The sequence below is a fragment of the Pleurodeles waltl genome, chromosome 4_1 (genome assembly GCF_031143425.1).
Source record: "Pleurodeles waltl isolate 20211129_DDA chromosome 4_1, aPleWal1.hap1.20221129, whole genome shotgun sequence".
Classification (NCBI taxonomy): domain Eukaryota; kingdom Metazoa; phylum Chordata; class Amphibia; order Caudata; family Salamandridae; genus Pleurodeles; species Pleurodeles waltl.
Window position 1 is genome coordinate 498,381,429 of NC_090442.1, and position 14,044 is coordinate 498,395,472.

At 39.5% G+C, this 14,044-nt stretch overlaps 1 protein-coding gene across 2 annotated transcripts in view; it reads left to right on the forward strand.

Moving 5' to 3' along the window:
- Nucleotides 1–14,044, forward strand: part of CSRP2 (cysteine and glycine rich protein 2) — an 86,832-nt gene that overhangs the window by 48,942 nt on the left and 23,846 nt on the right. The window lies entirely within an intron of this gene.

Below are 14,044 nucleotides of genomic sequence, written 5' to 3' on the forward strand. Positions count from 1 at the left end.
TTGACTCAGAATAGTTTCCTGGAATGTCAATGGGTTAAATAATCAGAGGAAAAGGTCTGCAATCGAAGAAAGGGTAGCTGCCCTAAATCCCTCTGCTATTCTTTTACAGGAAACTCGTATTCCAGTCAAAAAAATTACGGGCTTCCACATGTTCAAAGAAATGGCTGATTTCAAGATGGTTGCCGCAGCCTCAGCAGCCCATAGAGGTGTTGTGGTCTTTCTAGCTAGAGGTCTCAATGCACGGCCGCTTGACTTTTTCTGCAATTCCGAAGGACAATGGTGTTGGGTGCACTGTTTAATTACTAAAGAAAGATTTGTTTTTGTTAGTTTTTATGCACCCTTGTTAGATGATCCTGCTCCCTATGCAGGAATGTTCCAGTCCCTTTTGCAATTATCAGGTAAAATTATTATTGGAGGGGATTTAAATTTTCTTCAGGATCGAGTTTTGGATACCACTGTTAGGGGCAAGAAACAAAATAAGCCTAGAGTTGCCAAAATCTTTAAAGACTATGTCAAAGTGTTAATGCTTTGTGATTCTCTCATGGGGGGCATTCATTCTCCAAGAGAGTATACGTGTATCTCAACCCGGTTCAAAAGTGCCTCTCGCATTGATTTTTAAAATATTGCACTTTAAGGCTCAGTCGGTACGGCACTCTGGCTTATCTGACCATGCCTCCCCGGTGCTAGAAGAGTCTCTTTATTCAGAAGTCCCCAAGTTTCAGACTAAAAGGGGGGTTTTCAATCGGCGTCTTCTTCAAGACGAGGGATGGGTCCTGATCTCTAAGAATGAAATTAGTGAATTTTTCAAACGCAATCCGGGATCTTCAACTCCGGCTATAATTTGGGATTCGTTTAAGGCCTTCTTCAGGGGCATTGTAATCGCCAAGGAGGCAGCAGATACATTTTCTCAGAGACAACAAACCAGGGGCCTGGAAGAGGTAGTGCAAAGGTGTTTAGTTGCTTATCTCCAGGCGCTCTCGGAAAATAATAGACAGTCTTTTGAATTAGCCTAAAAGATTTCGGCCGACAATTTTCTTAAGGTTGGATTCCAGACTTATAAACAAAAGGTTTGAGGAGAGTAATTTTACAGGCAAATTTTTGGCATGGCAGGCTAGGGATCGAATTGCTGGTAATATACATGCCCTGAGATGCTCTATCACTGGGGTTAGACATACTGACCCCAGAGTTGTGGACGAAATTATGCTAAAGCATTATAGGCAAATTTACAGCCATGCTCTGGATATTGACCCTAGGTCAATTAAGGAATTCTTGGGGAAACTGGATATTCCTAGTCTTACAGAAGAGGACAGCGATGCTCTAATACAGCCGTTTACGAAGCCAGAACTCCTTGAGGTTGTCAAGAACCTCCCTACGGGGAAGGTTTGTGGACCTGATGGCTTTCCGACTGAATTTTATAAAACTTTTATTAAGATATTCTTTGCTGATTTTATTTCTTTGATTAATGGCCTACTTAGGGGCAAACTGATTCCCAATTCTTGGCACTCAGGGAATGTGGTCAGTTTTTCCAAGCCGAATAAGGACAGGGAAGATCCTAATGCATATCATCCAATCTCTTTGCTAAATACAGATTATAAAATTATTACAAAACTTGTCTAATAGGCTCAATGGGGTTGTTAACAAACTGGTGCATCCTGATCAAAACGGGTTCATAGCTGGTCGGCAACTTGCAACTAATTCGCATTTTTTTGTCCGAGGCTCTTGACTATTTTGCCTCTAATAAGACTTCTGCCATCGTTCTTTTATTAGATGTGGAAAAGGCATTTGATTTGGTTGTATGGGATACACTCTTCGCAGTATTGGCTAGCAATAAGGTGCCCTCTCGGGTCTCTGGACTAATTCAAAGGTTGTATTCAAACTCTGAAGCTAATATTATTATTAATTCCGTGTGTGTTGGTCAACTTCAAGTACAACGAGGGACTCTGCAGGGTTGCCTTTTTATCTCCTATACTTTTTGCTCTTTTCATTGAGCCTTTAGCCATTAAAATTAGACAAAATAGTCTGATTCAACCCCCTTTAAAATCAATGGGAAAGATTAAACTCTACGCTGATGATATTATGTTTTTGGATGGAGAACGAACTTCACAGGCAGCAGCTTTTAGTGTTTTTGCCGAATTTGAGCAAATTGGTGGCTACAAGATTAATATGAGCAAGACTGATATTATTCTGTGTGGCACCTCTTCTATTAATCTGCTCCCCGAATTAAGACACTGTGTGAATACTAGGCCAAAGAGATACCTTGGGGTTTATTTTTCAGCTGATATAGGAGACCTGTATGACCTTAATTACGCTCCGCTGCTTACGAAAACTCAGGCTTTACTTGCCCGATTGGGGGGGTGGGGGGGGGGGAGAAAAAGTCTGTTTCGTCCTAATATTTGGCAAAATAAGTAGGCTCGAGCCACACTAAGCACATTATATGGGCATAAAGAAAAGGGGTGGGGGGTTAGCTTTGCCCAATTTTAAAGACTATTACTTTGCCTTTTCATGCGCATTATCTCACTAGTTTTAAAGCAGAACAATTTGTAGGTTCAACATTCTCTAGTGACTTTCGTGAGTTAATATGTAGGGAGCACAACATTCGGAATCCAGCACTTTTGGACAAATCTCCCAAAAAAGTTTGCTATAAGATTCTTAAATGGCTCTTTAAGAGAAAGTCAGATTTTTATTTTTATTTTTTCCAGAAAATATTCAATTCTGTATCTGCATTTCAACACCCCCTTACACAGTTCATGCTGCGCTCTGGTGCTCAGCTCAATGCAGACTTCGTAAGGAGGTGGGGGCATGCAGAATTTAGCAAAATCAGGGATTTTCGTATCAGACAATTGGGAAACTCCCTTTAAATATCCAGATGGTTGTCAAAAATGACTTTCTTTTGGTGGGATCCTATAATATTATGCTAAACAGTCTAAAGGGTCTGGATATCAATTTAATCACTAATGCCCAGGCGTTCGTCTCAGATTTGGTGGATCCTCCTGGAATAAGGAGCGCCGGATCCTGGAGGAGGCTATTGATGGACAGGGATCCAGTCAATCTGGAGGCAAAGGCAAAAAAATTAAAAAATGGTCTCGTCACAAGGACTTTAATTCTCTCCAAGCACTCATTTGAGAGATCAATCATCTAAATTTCTCAGTTCTCAGGGGCGCAAATTGGCATTGAATGATATTTTTCAGTAAATGGCTATTATATCGAACTCCAAGCCTTATCCCATGTGGTGCCCAGCTGTCCTGATCTCTGTTTTCGCTGTAAGGCAGTAGGGTTGTCTGGTTGGATACATGTGATTGGGACATGTCAATGTATACAGGACTACTGGGAGGGAATATTCAAGATGTTAACAACTATGGCCTAGGTTACTATAACTCCCAGCATCCGGTTGTTGTGCCTAGGCTTCCACCCTGAGGCAGGGTTCCCTTCCATGTGGGAGGAACTCGTTTTTATCGCCACTGTAGTTGCCAGATCTCTCCAGTTAAGAAACTGGCGCTCAGAGTTATTTCCCACCCCTCAAGAAGGGCGGAGCAAAATGGTGCTAGTCAGAATTAAAAAAAATTAGAAATGCTAGTAGACTAGGGAGTGGTTAAAAAAAAAAAAAAAAGTTTCTCGATTTGGGGTGAATTCTTTTTAGACCACCGTGGAGCAATCTGTTCTTGAGTCACCTATTGAATGAATTTGCATAGCTAACTAATCTTGGTGTTTCTGTTTAGAGCTTTTTCTCTGGGAATTGCTGGGGAATTTCTTAAGCCAAAGTCTGGACTGCAAGGTATTTTCTTTCTTGTTCTCATGGTGAATCCTCATAAAAACTCAATAAAAAGAAGAAAAGAAAAAGAAAAAAAGAAAAAAAAAAAGCATTACAATACACCGAAGGTGTTTGTCCCAGTTCAGAGAGACCAGATAAAGTCAGAAGTTCGGGCAAACCACGATGGAGCATTGACCAAGTTGGTCCCTCTGAAATATGTACCTTAAATCCTGGTGGCGGAGCGTAGAGCGGCACAGTGCAGGGAGTGATGAGTGATGAGTGATGCGAGGTGCGCATTTTGGATGTGTCGTACAGCAGCGGTTTCGGTCAGCTGTGTCGAGGCTGCCTCTGTTTTGATTAGGCTCTGCAAAGAGCTGCATCAGTTCTGGTAGAGACCACAGCTAGGCTGACAGAGCACCTTTCAAGGATCCAAGACTGGAGGAGCTCTAATTTATTTATTTTGGGGGGGGGGGGGTTAGGAGCGGGGTTGGGACTCGCAGTAGGCAGTCCAGGTTCAAGGGCTATGATGGTTGAAGCCTCTTCAGTTCCCAAGGCTGTGACCAGGAGGCCACCCAACTAGCCCTTGGAGTCACTTTGGTGGTCCTGGGTTCAAGAAGCAGGCTCAGCCTTTCTCACTCAGAAGAAGGGTTGTTATGCTACAAGACAGATTGCCCTTCTGCTAGAGTCTTCCACAGGTCCAAAATTGTACTGCAGAGTTGGGTCTGAGGGTCCACTATTTTATACCTGGTGGCCACTTTGAAGCGATAGAAGCTTCTAGAGCCCTCCTCCTAGAGAGGTGTGTGGAATTTCCTGCCTCCCTGCCCCGTCCCTACATGTCTGGGGCCATGAAAGACTAATGTGAAACTCTTTGGGGGTCTGCAGAAGCAGAGTCTTTGTGATGTGCCAGTGTGGTACATGACAGCTCTGCCACTTAAGTCGGAGCTGACCAATCCTGCCAACACTGATTACCCATTTGTCTCACTAATTGGGAAGTCCATACCTGTTGATCGTACTTTTGGTCCAGTCTTTAGTTTGTATTTAACTAAGTATTTATAAAGCACATCATGATATATTTGCACTCAATTTGCAACACATAGCTTAATAATGAACTCTTGTCTAGCTGTTCTCATCCACAACATTGTTTTTACTTTCCTTTAATCTACTCTTTTTTATTTTTATTTTTATTTATTTTTTTAACATCGAAACCACTGTCTTTTCGGCTTGCAAAGGGGAAAAAAAAACTTTTATGAACCCATCTTCATGTAACATTTTCTTGAGTTACCACATCATGGTACTTTACTAAGACTACCACTTTAGGGTACCTCGGTAAGAATGATTTTTTTACTTATTATTATTATTATTTTTTTTTTTGTTTTTGCATTCTGGGATTTTTTCTGGCCACATTGTAAATTTGGTGGTTGGTGTGTGTGTGTGTGTGTGTGTGTGTGTGTGTGTTTTTTTTTTTTTCCAAAACTTTTTATGATTAAAGTGATGGGGTAGGGGATGGCAACTTAATAGGTAATGCTGACTTGGATAAAATTGAAACTCATTGGTTCTCAAATTGCTTTTATCTGTTAGATTCCTGGGATTTCATTTCACAGTACATTCATCATTAGTATCACCAGTTCCATTGCATCTGTAAATGCTTGATCATAAAATAGTAATTTTTTTTTTTGTATTTTATCTTCCAGATATGCACTATACTTTCATCTGGCCTGTTCATGGTAGAGGCCTGGAAGAATTCCCATTTTCTGTACCTTGTACATTAAAAAGCATGAAGTAATTGACCTTTACTGTTAAAGCCTTTTGAACACATGATCCCTCTGCTTAGTACATCATCCTACAACTTCACAGAAGGTCCTGTTTTATCCTGCAGTGTGTTGCCCCCAAACTGTTTTGAACAAATTGAATTGAGAATGAGGTGTGCATGTATAAACCAGCTTGTGGCAGCATATCATTACTTAAGTCTTCTGCTATCTTTGCAGTACTTTGAAAGTGGTGCTTGCAGAACCAGGTGATGGGAACTATTCAATAACCCTTCACTAGTGGAGAACTATGTTTTTATTTATTTGATTTTTAAAGCATACATGTACCCAAAAAACTTCCTGGCACTGATGGATGCTAAGAAAGTATTAACCGACAAACCCTGACTGATTCTCCTGGTGGCCATTTTTGAGGCTGAGCCAAAAAATGTATTTGTCACCAATTGGATGCAGTCCTATAGATTTGAAACAAACCCATTGACTACAGGTCACTTCATTGAGTAGAAGGACTAGCCTCTCATGGTCTATGGGTTTGAACACTTCTGATAAATATAATATGGACCAATTTAAAAGAACTAATGGGATTGTTGGTTACCACGAAGGTGTTCAGTCTGTGTCTTGTCATTCGTAGATTATCCAAATGAGATACATTCCAACTGTATGCACACATACGCTCATTTGTGTGGAATGAGAAACAACCTTGCATGTTGAATAAGCTTCTCATGCTACACATTCAGGGGATCTAGCATGCCCCAACCTCATAGACTGCTATTGGGCGGCCCATCTGCGATGTGTCTCTGAGTGGGTACTGAGGCACTGGTTCCATATTGGCCAAGTAGCCGCCTGTGCCCGTTAAGGCCACTCACGCCTGAAAAGCACCTATGCAGTCACACCCACGAAAATAGTCCTTGATACATGGGACCACTTAGCTTTTTTAAAAGTCTCACAATTTTCCCATCTTCAAACACACTGATAGTCAGGAGCCCCAAATTAACTCTGGCCCTGACCAAACTGGACCACATGACTACCGCATCCAAGAAACCTCCCAACTCCAATATTTTCAACTACGGCCTTACATCCCACTAATTCCCAGGCGGCCATACGTAACCGGACACACTATGGAACCTGGTAAGTACATACTCCAGCACAAAAGGTCTAATCCCTTGGACATATAGGGTTAATACAGGAGTAAAAACCCATAACCTAGCACCCCTTTTAATCCTGATGGGAGATAGACCTTCACAGTGAAAGAGGACTGGGATCAGCTTCTTCATGACCTACCTAAAGCTTTGTGCTGTATCCCCAGAGGGAAAGCTCTATGCTGTATCCCCCAGAGGGAGTCGGATTGCTAAGTAATGTACCAATAGTATCTCACTCTGACACGCCTACATAAAATGTTCCCCACTGCATCCGCCCTATGCTGGAGATGTGGACAGGGAGAAAAAACTTTATTTTAAGTTGGGGGTCTTGTGCATTCATACAGACATTCTGAAAGGAAATACTAGGCCAATTTCAAGGAACTCTGGGATACCCTATTCTGGCAGACCCATTCACGGCCCTCTTAGGCATGATACTCAACACCATAAAGGGTATAATTCGCCCTGACAAGATACTAATCTGCTATATGACAGCAGGGTCCAAACCTCTTACTGCACCTGTGGCAGGTGCTGTCCATGGAACAGATCACTTGCACGCTGACCTACTCGGACTGGAAATGTTTGCGTACATGCCAACCATTAATAGATTATATGTTGATACTATAATTTTGCTATTTCACACTTTAACAACTCATTTTTATCTCTGACTGACCCCCGCAGGTCAGCATGTCCACCACCTATCGCCCATGAGGGGCCTCCACTTTGGTATAGGCACAGGATAATGTAGGCCTCTACACTCAGGTAGGTTATAAGACATTATGCTAAAAGCATCCATCCCCAACTCTATACCATCCTACAACTGCCAGCACTGACCATGATATCATTTGTATCAGGAGAGCCCCATTCAATCCACATGAACACCCAAAGCCAAAATCCCCAATGAACACTGTGGACACCGGACCCTGTTCCCCTTCGTGTTTCTGCATATAATTTTCCTTGGTAATATTGAACCCAATTGCCTTTCCCCTTTTCAACATATGAGCAGTCAAGGCTAGGAGGGATATCTGTATGGACATGGGCAATATTACTTTAGCATCAGTCTGGCCTCACATTGATTACTGATACAATTGTTATGATATTTTGAAAATTAACAATATAAAATACAAATGTGATGCATTCTATTGTTTTTTTGTCTTCCTCCTCCTCTTCTTTACCCCCCCCCCCCAATTAACCCCCCAATCACTTTCAATATAGCCAAACTATTGCCCTCTTAAAACTAGCAGCAGTATACTATACCTTCTAAAAAACATTAACAACTTCTATACACATTGGATTACTGATGTCCATCATTTTGTTGAACAGATGTCAAGCATAAATGACAGATGCTGTAGAACATTTCTAATTACAGTTCTAATGTGTTAATAGTTTTTAATATTTTGTGAAGTTTAACAGACATGGTAGTGTAATCTGTGAGGTACTGCCCATCCCTGGGCATACAACTCTGAACACCATTATCTGTTCTGACCATCATATTTGAAAATTGTTGAAGCTCCTGCATACGTCCTGTGCTGTTTTATGTATTAGTGGCCCAGGGTCTTTCTAGTTCTTCAGCAATCTGTGAAGAAGACCTATTTAGTTGGATTAGGGAAGGGATTTATCTTCTCATTTAAAGTGACTTTCTATGCCTCAAAAAATCGGGTTGTTTTACTTGTTTTCTGCCATAAGAGCCCATTGATTATTTGTATAGTAATGTGTGAGCTGTTTGTGCTCTAGTTTGTGAAACATATGGTGTTCCTTCAGAATGTCTGGAGTAAAAATGTATTGGTTCTTCAGTTAGTATTTAGGGTCTCTCGAAGAGACTGCTTTATTGTACCTATTCAGTTATTGAATTTAGAAAGAATTGCATCAGGGGTAACCGAAGTACCAGCTTTGGCCAAAATAGGTTTGAAAGTAGATAGTCTAATTTCTCACAAAGCTTTGCTGATGTAAAATAATTGGTAGCCCTATTTGGCTGACCCCATATAACAGAAATTTAAATATTATGTAATGGTCTACACAAATTATAGGTTGAGGCTTGAGTACAATCAACTTCTCTGAGGTTTGCAAAATGTTATTTGAATTCTTCATTTGCAGCACCTTGCACTGTCTGGGTAAAGACCTAGCAGTTATAGAACATAACACTGTTAGAGCAACAAATACTATAATTGTGGGAGACTACAATGTACAACTGTCAGCCCAGGTGTTCAGAGTGTCTGTGGTTACAATAAATTGCTACAACCTCAAACGCCGTTGTAGTATATTAGATGATTATGTAAGAGAAATCAAGCCAAATCCACGTGGAATGTTTCTTTCCACATTATTATATTTATAATTGGCTCACTACATGCAGTGACTCCCTCAATGAATAGTACACAATAGAAATTCAACAGATTCCCTATACATAAGGGTTACAGTTGGTCAACGCAATACAGTGCTTTCCTGTAATGTTTGTGCAGGTAATAAGGTGAGTGAACCCTTCATGTAAACTCATGTCTCATGCTACCTTCTAAATTCACCTCTGAAGTGCCTAAGGTGATTTAGATCCATTCTGGCAAACCGTTCAGTATCCCAGGGGTCATAAAAAATGTTACTCTTCATCACGTCTCCTTAAAGTCTGAGACATCTTCATATATATTAGCTTCATCTGCTCCTTGTCAAGTAAATTAGGGGATTAGTTATCCTTGGAGTTGAGATACTTGTCCCTTACAGTGTGACTAATAGTGGAATAGGCAGTGCCTGTGTTTTCTTTCTCGCTCATTACCATAGGGAGTCGTAGTGTCTCCTTGACACTTAAAAAACAAAATCTAGATATGTGCTTTTTTTTTGTTTTTGTTTTTTAACACATCTATGAAAATTTGGCTGAGGCACTGTATGGAATTACGGATTGAAGACTAGTACAGTTTCCGATCTGCAAATGAGATGAAAAGAAAATGACTAAACATGTACAATTGGAAAAGTGCACTAACGTCTTACTAGATATTCAATAAGGACAATATGAAGACTTGATAAACTAAGCATATTAAAACTGGGTTTATTTTAGGGTTAATAGTTACACTTGGTTTATGTTGCAACATGGCTTTATGACTGAGGTGGATTGGCTTGCCTGTTAGAACGTGGGTATGCAGGAAAGGTTACCTTTGGGCTTGGTCATATTCCTGAGCGTGCATGAGAGCTGAGAACCAAATAAATCTGCATCTCTTTGGATCAGCATTTGAGTGAGTAAAATTGCTCTCCGCATGGGCTGGTACAGATGGAGTGAAATGATAATTATTTGTCTTTGGACTATACTGGGACTCATTATTAGTCCAGCTATTTGACAGCATTGTAGTTTTCTGGAGTAGGCACTGATGCAAGGATGCTGGAGGACTGGCCCCTGTGGCTTGCAAATTATAATTTATTTCTAGAAATTTTCATTTGTAGTCCTGGTGATACTCCGTGTTTTATTCTGCTTTATATTCTATGGTAATAATTACACATCGAGGAAACAAAATTATCGCAATTTTACATGGTACCATTGCTCATTGGAGGGTTATATGGTACCACCATGCTATAAATCTGTTCAAAATTTATTTTTATTTTTTATTTTTTATTTATTTTTGGTTGTTTCTTTGTTATTTATCCTGTTTCTTCTGTCCCATGAAAATGCAGTCTGTATCGCTGACACTAGAATCAAATACATGTCATGACAATTAGAATCTTGCTTGAGAAGTCTTTGATCATAGGCGCTGTATCTCTGACTAGACCTTTGCAGAGCTGGCTCTGTTCTTAAAAAGACCGCAATTGGTGTTGCCCTCAAGCCTACAAAGATTGGTACATTCTGCTGCCCCTCTATATTGCCCATTTCAAGATGCCGACAGTGGGTCTGGAACATGCTTGCAGAAAGGCCCAGGAATGCTGACCAACACCTTAAACAAGTGATATATATAATTATTATTATTTATTATTATTTATTATTAATATTTATTATTATTTTGTCCCCTCACCCGGTAACTGGCTGAACTGAAGGCCTTAACGTGTCCTTAGCCATCACTTATGACATGCTACCCTAAACACGGAGGTCAATGGTTGCTCAAACTGCCTCCAGAGAGGAGTATGATCTTAATCATAACAGGGACGGTTAAACACTATTTGGCATAAGTATGAACTCCAAGAGAAGAAGTATTTGTGTTCAATTATTAGGCAAAAAGACACAGATGCTGGCTTGCAATTGGTACAGTCTCTACCATCTGTTCTAGGGGATTTCCATTTAGTGAACACTTTTATCTGGATGAGGGCAAGGTGAAATGTTTCACACCTTTTCCTTGCATTAGTTTAAAGAACTTCTCTTCCTTATTTCTTGGTGACCCTTTTCAACTACTTTCAAAGATTTTGTCTTATAAATGTTACAGTTTAGCCGCGTCTCCTTAGTGGTTAAAAAAACTGCCACCATTCTGATGTGATAATTGCTTGTTCAATGATTGATAATTGCTTAGTTGTCTCAACTGCTGTATGAATAGCATTATTTCCAGACAACCAGGTCGTAGGGGGCAGCCCACTGGTAAAGGATCATTGTTTTGGCTGGGCAAAAATGTGTTCTCTCAAAGCCGTAGACCACAAACAACCACATTTCATTGGTCTGAGTCTGGTTTAAGTCCTAGGAAGCAAGCATGATGCCCAAGTCAAATAAATTATAATTAAATTTAATATAAATCATACAAGTTTATAAATATTATACTATATTAATTACAATGTTTTTTTTGTGTACATTTTAATTCATTTATCAAACTTGAAATGTCTAAATAGATCTAGGCAATTCCCTGTACTTCACAGCTGTTAATCATGAGCTGGAAGTGCAATACAAGCATTCCACCTCAAAAATCATTCTAAAGACCAAATCCCTGTCTCTCAGTAAGCTCCAGAATAGAGTAAACCCGAAGAGACACTGACAAAGGCAGCAATATTGTAACAATGGGTTAAAAATGACTATCATGGATGCCAACTGAAAATTATAAATCCTAACTTATTAAAATAAAAATGGGTGATGACCACACAAAGGAAATTCTAATTGTCATTAGTGCCTACCTCAACCATTTGACTGGACTCCATTCTAACAAATGCTGAAGAAATCCTATCTTTTCATACAACAGCCAACTCTGCCTAACCAACACCTTGTATCAAAAATCCACAATTGAGGTAATCTGCCTCATGGAAGAGCTACCGTTTCAGAAATCCTCTTTATCTTTTCAGATATTATAATGTATAGTCTATCAACTGCAACTTTTTACATAGTCTACCACCATATACCTAGGTACCAAAGACCTACTGTTTAAATTGAATGACGCAGAAAGGCAAGAGTATAACATTCTAGAAACCAATGACTTATATGTACTGCTCTCATTCAATCTTAATTTTTCAGCCTAAATGAACCAATAACTCTACATGCACGTTTAACCCACCACACCACTTTTGCTGTTATCATACTGGAGATGCCTAAATTAAATGTAACCAATAAGTTCTTCTACGTCATTCAAGATCTCTACTGCTAAATATAGAGGACTGTGATGTGACAACATATGTACCCTCATGCAAATATCTTTGTGGGTGAAGTGAAAAAAAATTGGCTTTGGGATGACCAGCTTGCAAAATGTACACATTATGTTGTCCTATGGCTTGCTGTATTGATGACCTCCTGCTAATCTGGCAAGACCTTCTGAATGCATTTCCAGACTACATTAAAAACATCAGTGTAAATAAATTAAAAGTAAAAGTCAAACATAAGCTTCCAAGGACTTGAGTAGAATTCCTTTATATTTTAATCTGTGTGGCCAATGATGAATTCTACACTTCAGAAAATGACTGTCAATGGAATTTTGCATCCAATTAGTAACCTCTGTTCTCATCATATAGGTAGTATAATAGTAGATACATTTTTTAAGACTCAAAATAAATTAGTCTATTGGGAATTTGCAAACCACGAATCCAGGTTGCTGTATGTAAGACTTTGATCATAAACCAAAACTAATTAAGCAAAACCAATTCCATAAAAACTTTTTAAATGAGGGACATGTCTACATCTGAAAGGTGCTATGGAAATGCTAGTATCTGAGACAAAAACTTGGAAATGAGGGAAACAAAAATAAAATCCAATCCAAAGATCCTCATAGAGGAATGGTTGTCTCAATTAATGAAATGGTTAAATGGGTTCCAATTGACACAGGCATTCTGTGGCTTTGTGCCAGAATACGCTTTATTGCTGAAGGGCCAGAAATGTACAAAAACCTTTATCTATGGAGCAATGTGAATGATGCTCTTAATTCTGAGCTACGTCTTCAGCAATCTTTGATGATGGAGGCTGTCTGTGTCTCCGGAAATATTTTTCCTACTGTTTTGACTGATTGGTCTGACTGTGCTTCAGATTTTCAGAGTGCCACTCCAGGTATTTTTGTGTAAAGCCAGACTCCCCACATTAAGTCCCTATGCATTAACCAAGGGAATCATTAGATATTCTTGCTTTAAGATGCCTGTGTGCAATATGTAGAGGAATGAAGCATTTATAGAACCATTGCTATTCTTCTCTAGGACTGCAACATTGAATTAAAGGTTTTGCAAAGGGGAAGGGGTGGTGCTTAGCCATTTGTAACCATCAAAACAATCGTAGTAATTTATATGCCATCTCATTTCCTGAGTCTTGTGGAAATGCTGGAGGGTCACTGAAAAACCTTTTCCCACCAATTCCAAGATGTAATCTGGTTATAAAGGCTTAGGAACAATTACGTAATCTGTTTGCTTAGGTAGTCAGTAATAATTTATCTACCATTCCAGCCAAGAAGAGGGGAACACAACATCCTTAGTGTATACAAAATATCTGTGATGGAAGGACTCTGCTACTAAAGGAAAAATGTGTATCCTTCAACAACTGTAACTTTTGGAATATCATTCCTTGTATTACATATCACAGATTTTATGCGATTACCTCTGATCAATAATTTGTAGAAAACAATCGACTGACAGTCCCAAATATAAATATAGTCGTTTAGCAGGTTTCATGCAGTCTTATCTTCCTTGATGATATTAAAATTTTCAGTGTGGAGTCGGATTGATCCCAGAAGTGGTTAATTTTGTGGCATAATCTTGCTAGCCAGAAAAAGGTTTTATTTTAAACATTTTGTAGTTTGGGGACAGTGTGACTGTGCTCACTTGCATTATGATTAACAAATAATCTTGTCATGTGGTCCACTCCACACTGAGCAAATGTAGCTTACACTGAGGCATTGTATTAAATGTGTGCTTAGTTTAATGTCTGATCAAAGCTTTTCACTTTTGACCCCTTGGTTAATGGTAAAGAACTCCTTTCCAAGCGGATTGTGTATTGCCTATTAAAAGGTTAATCACTCTCACTCAAGTTCTCCTATGCTTTG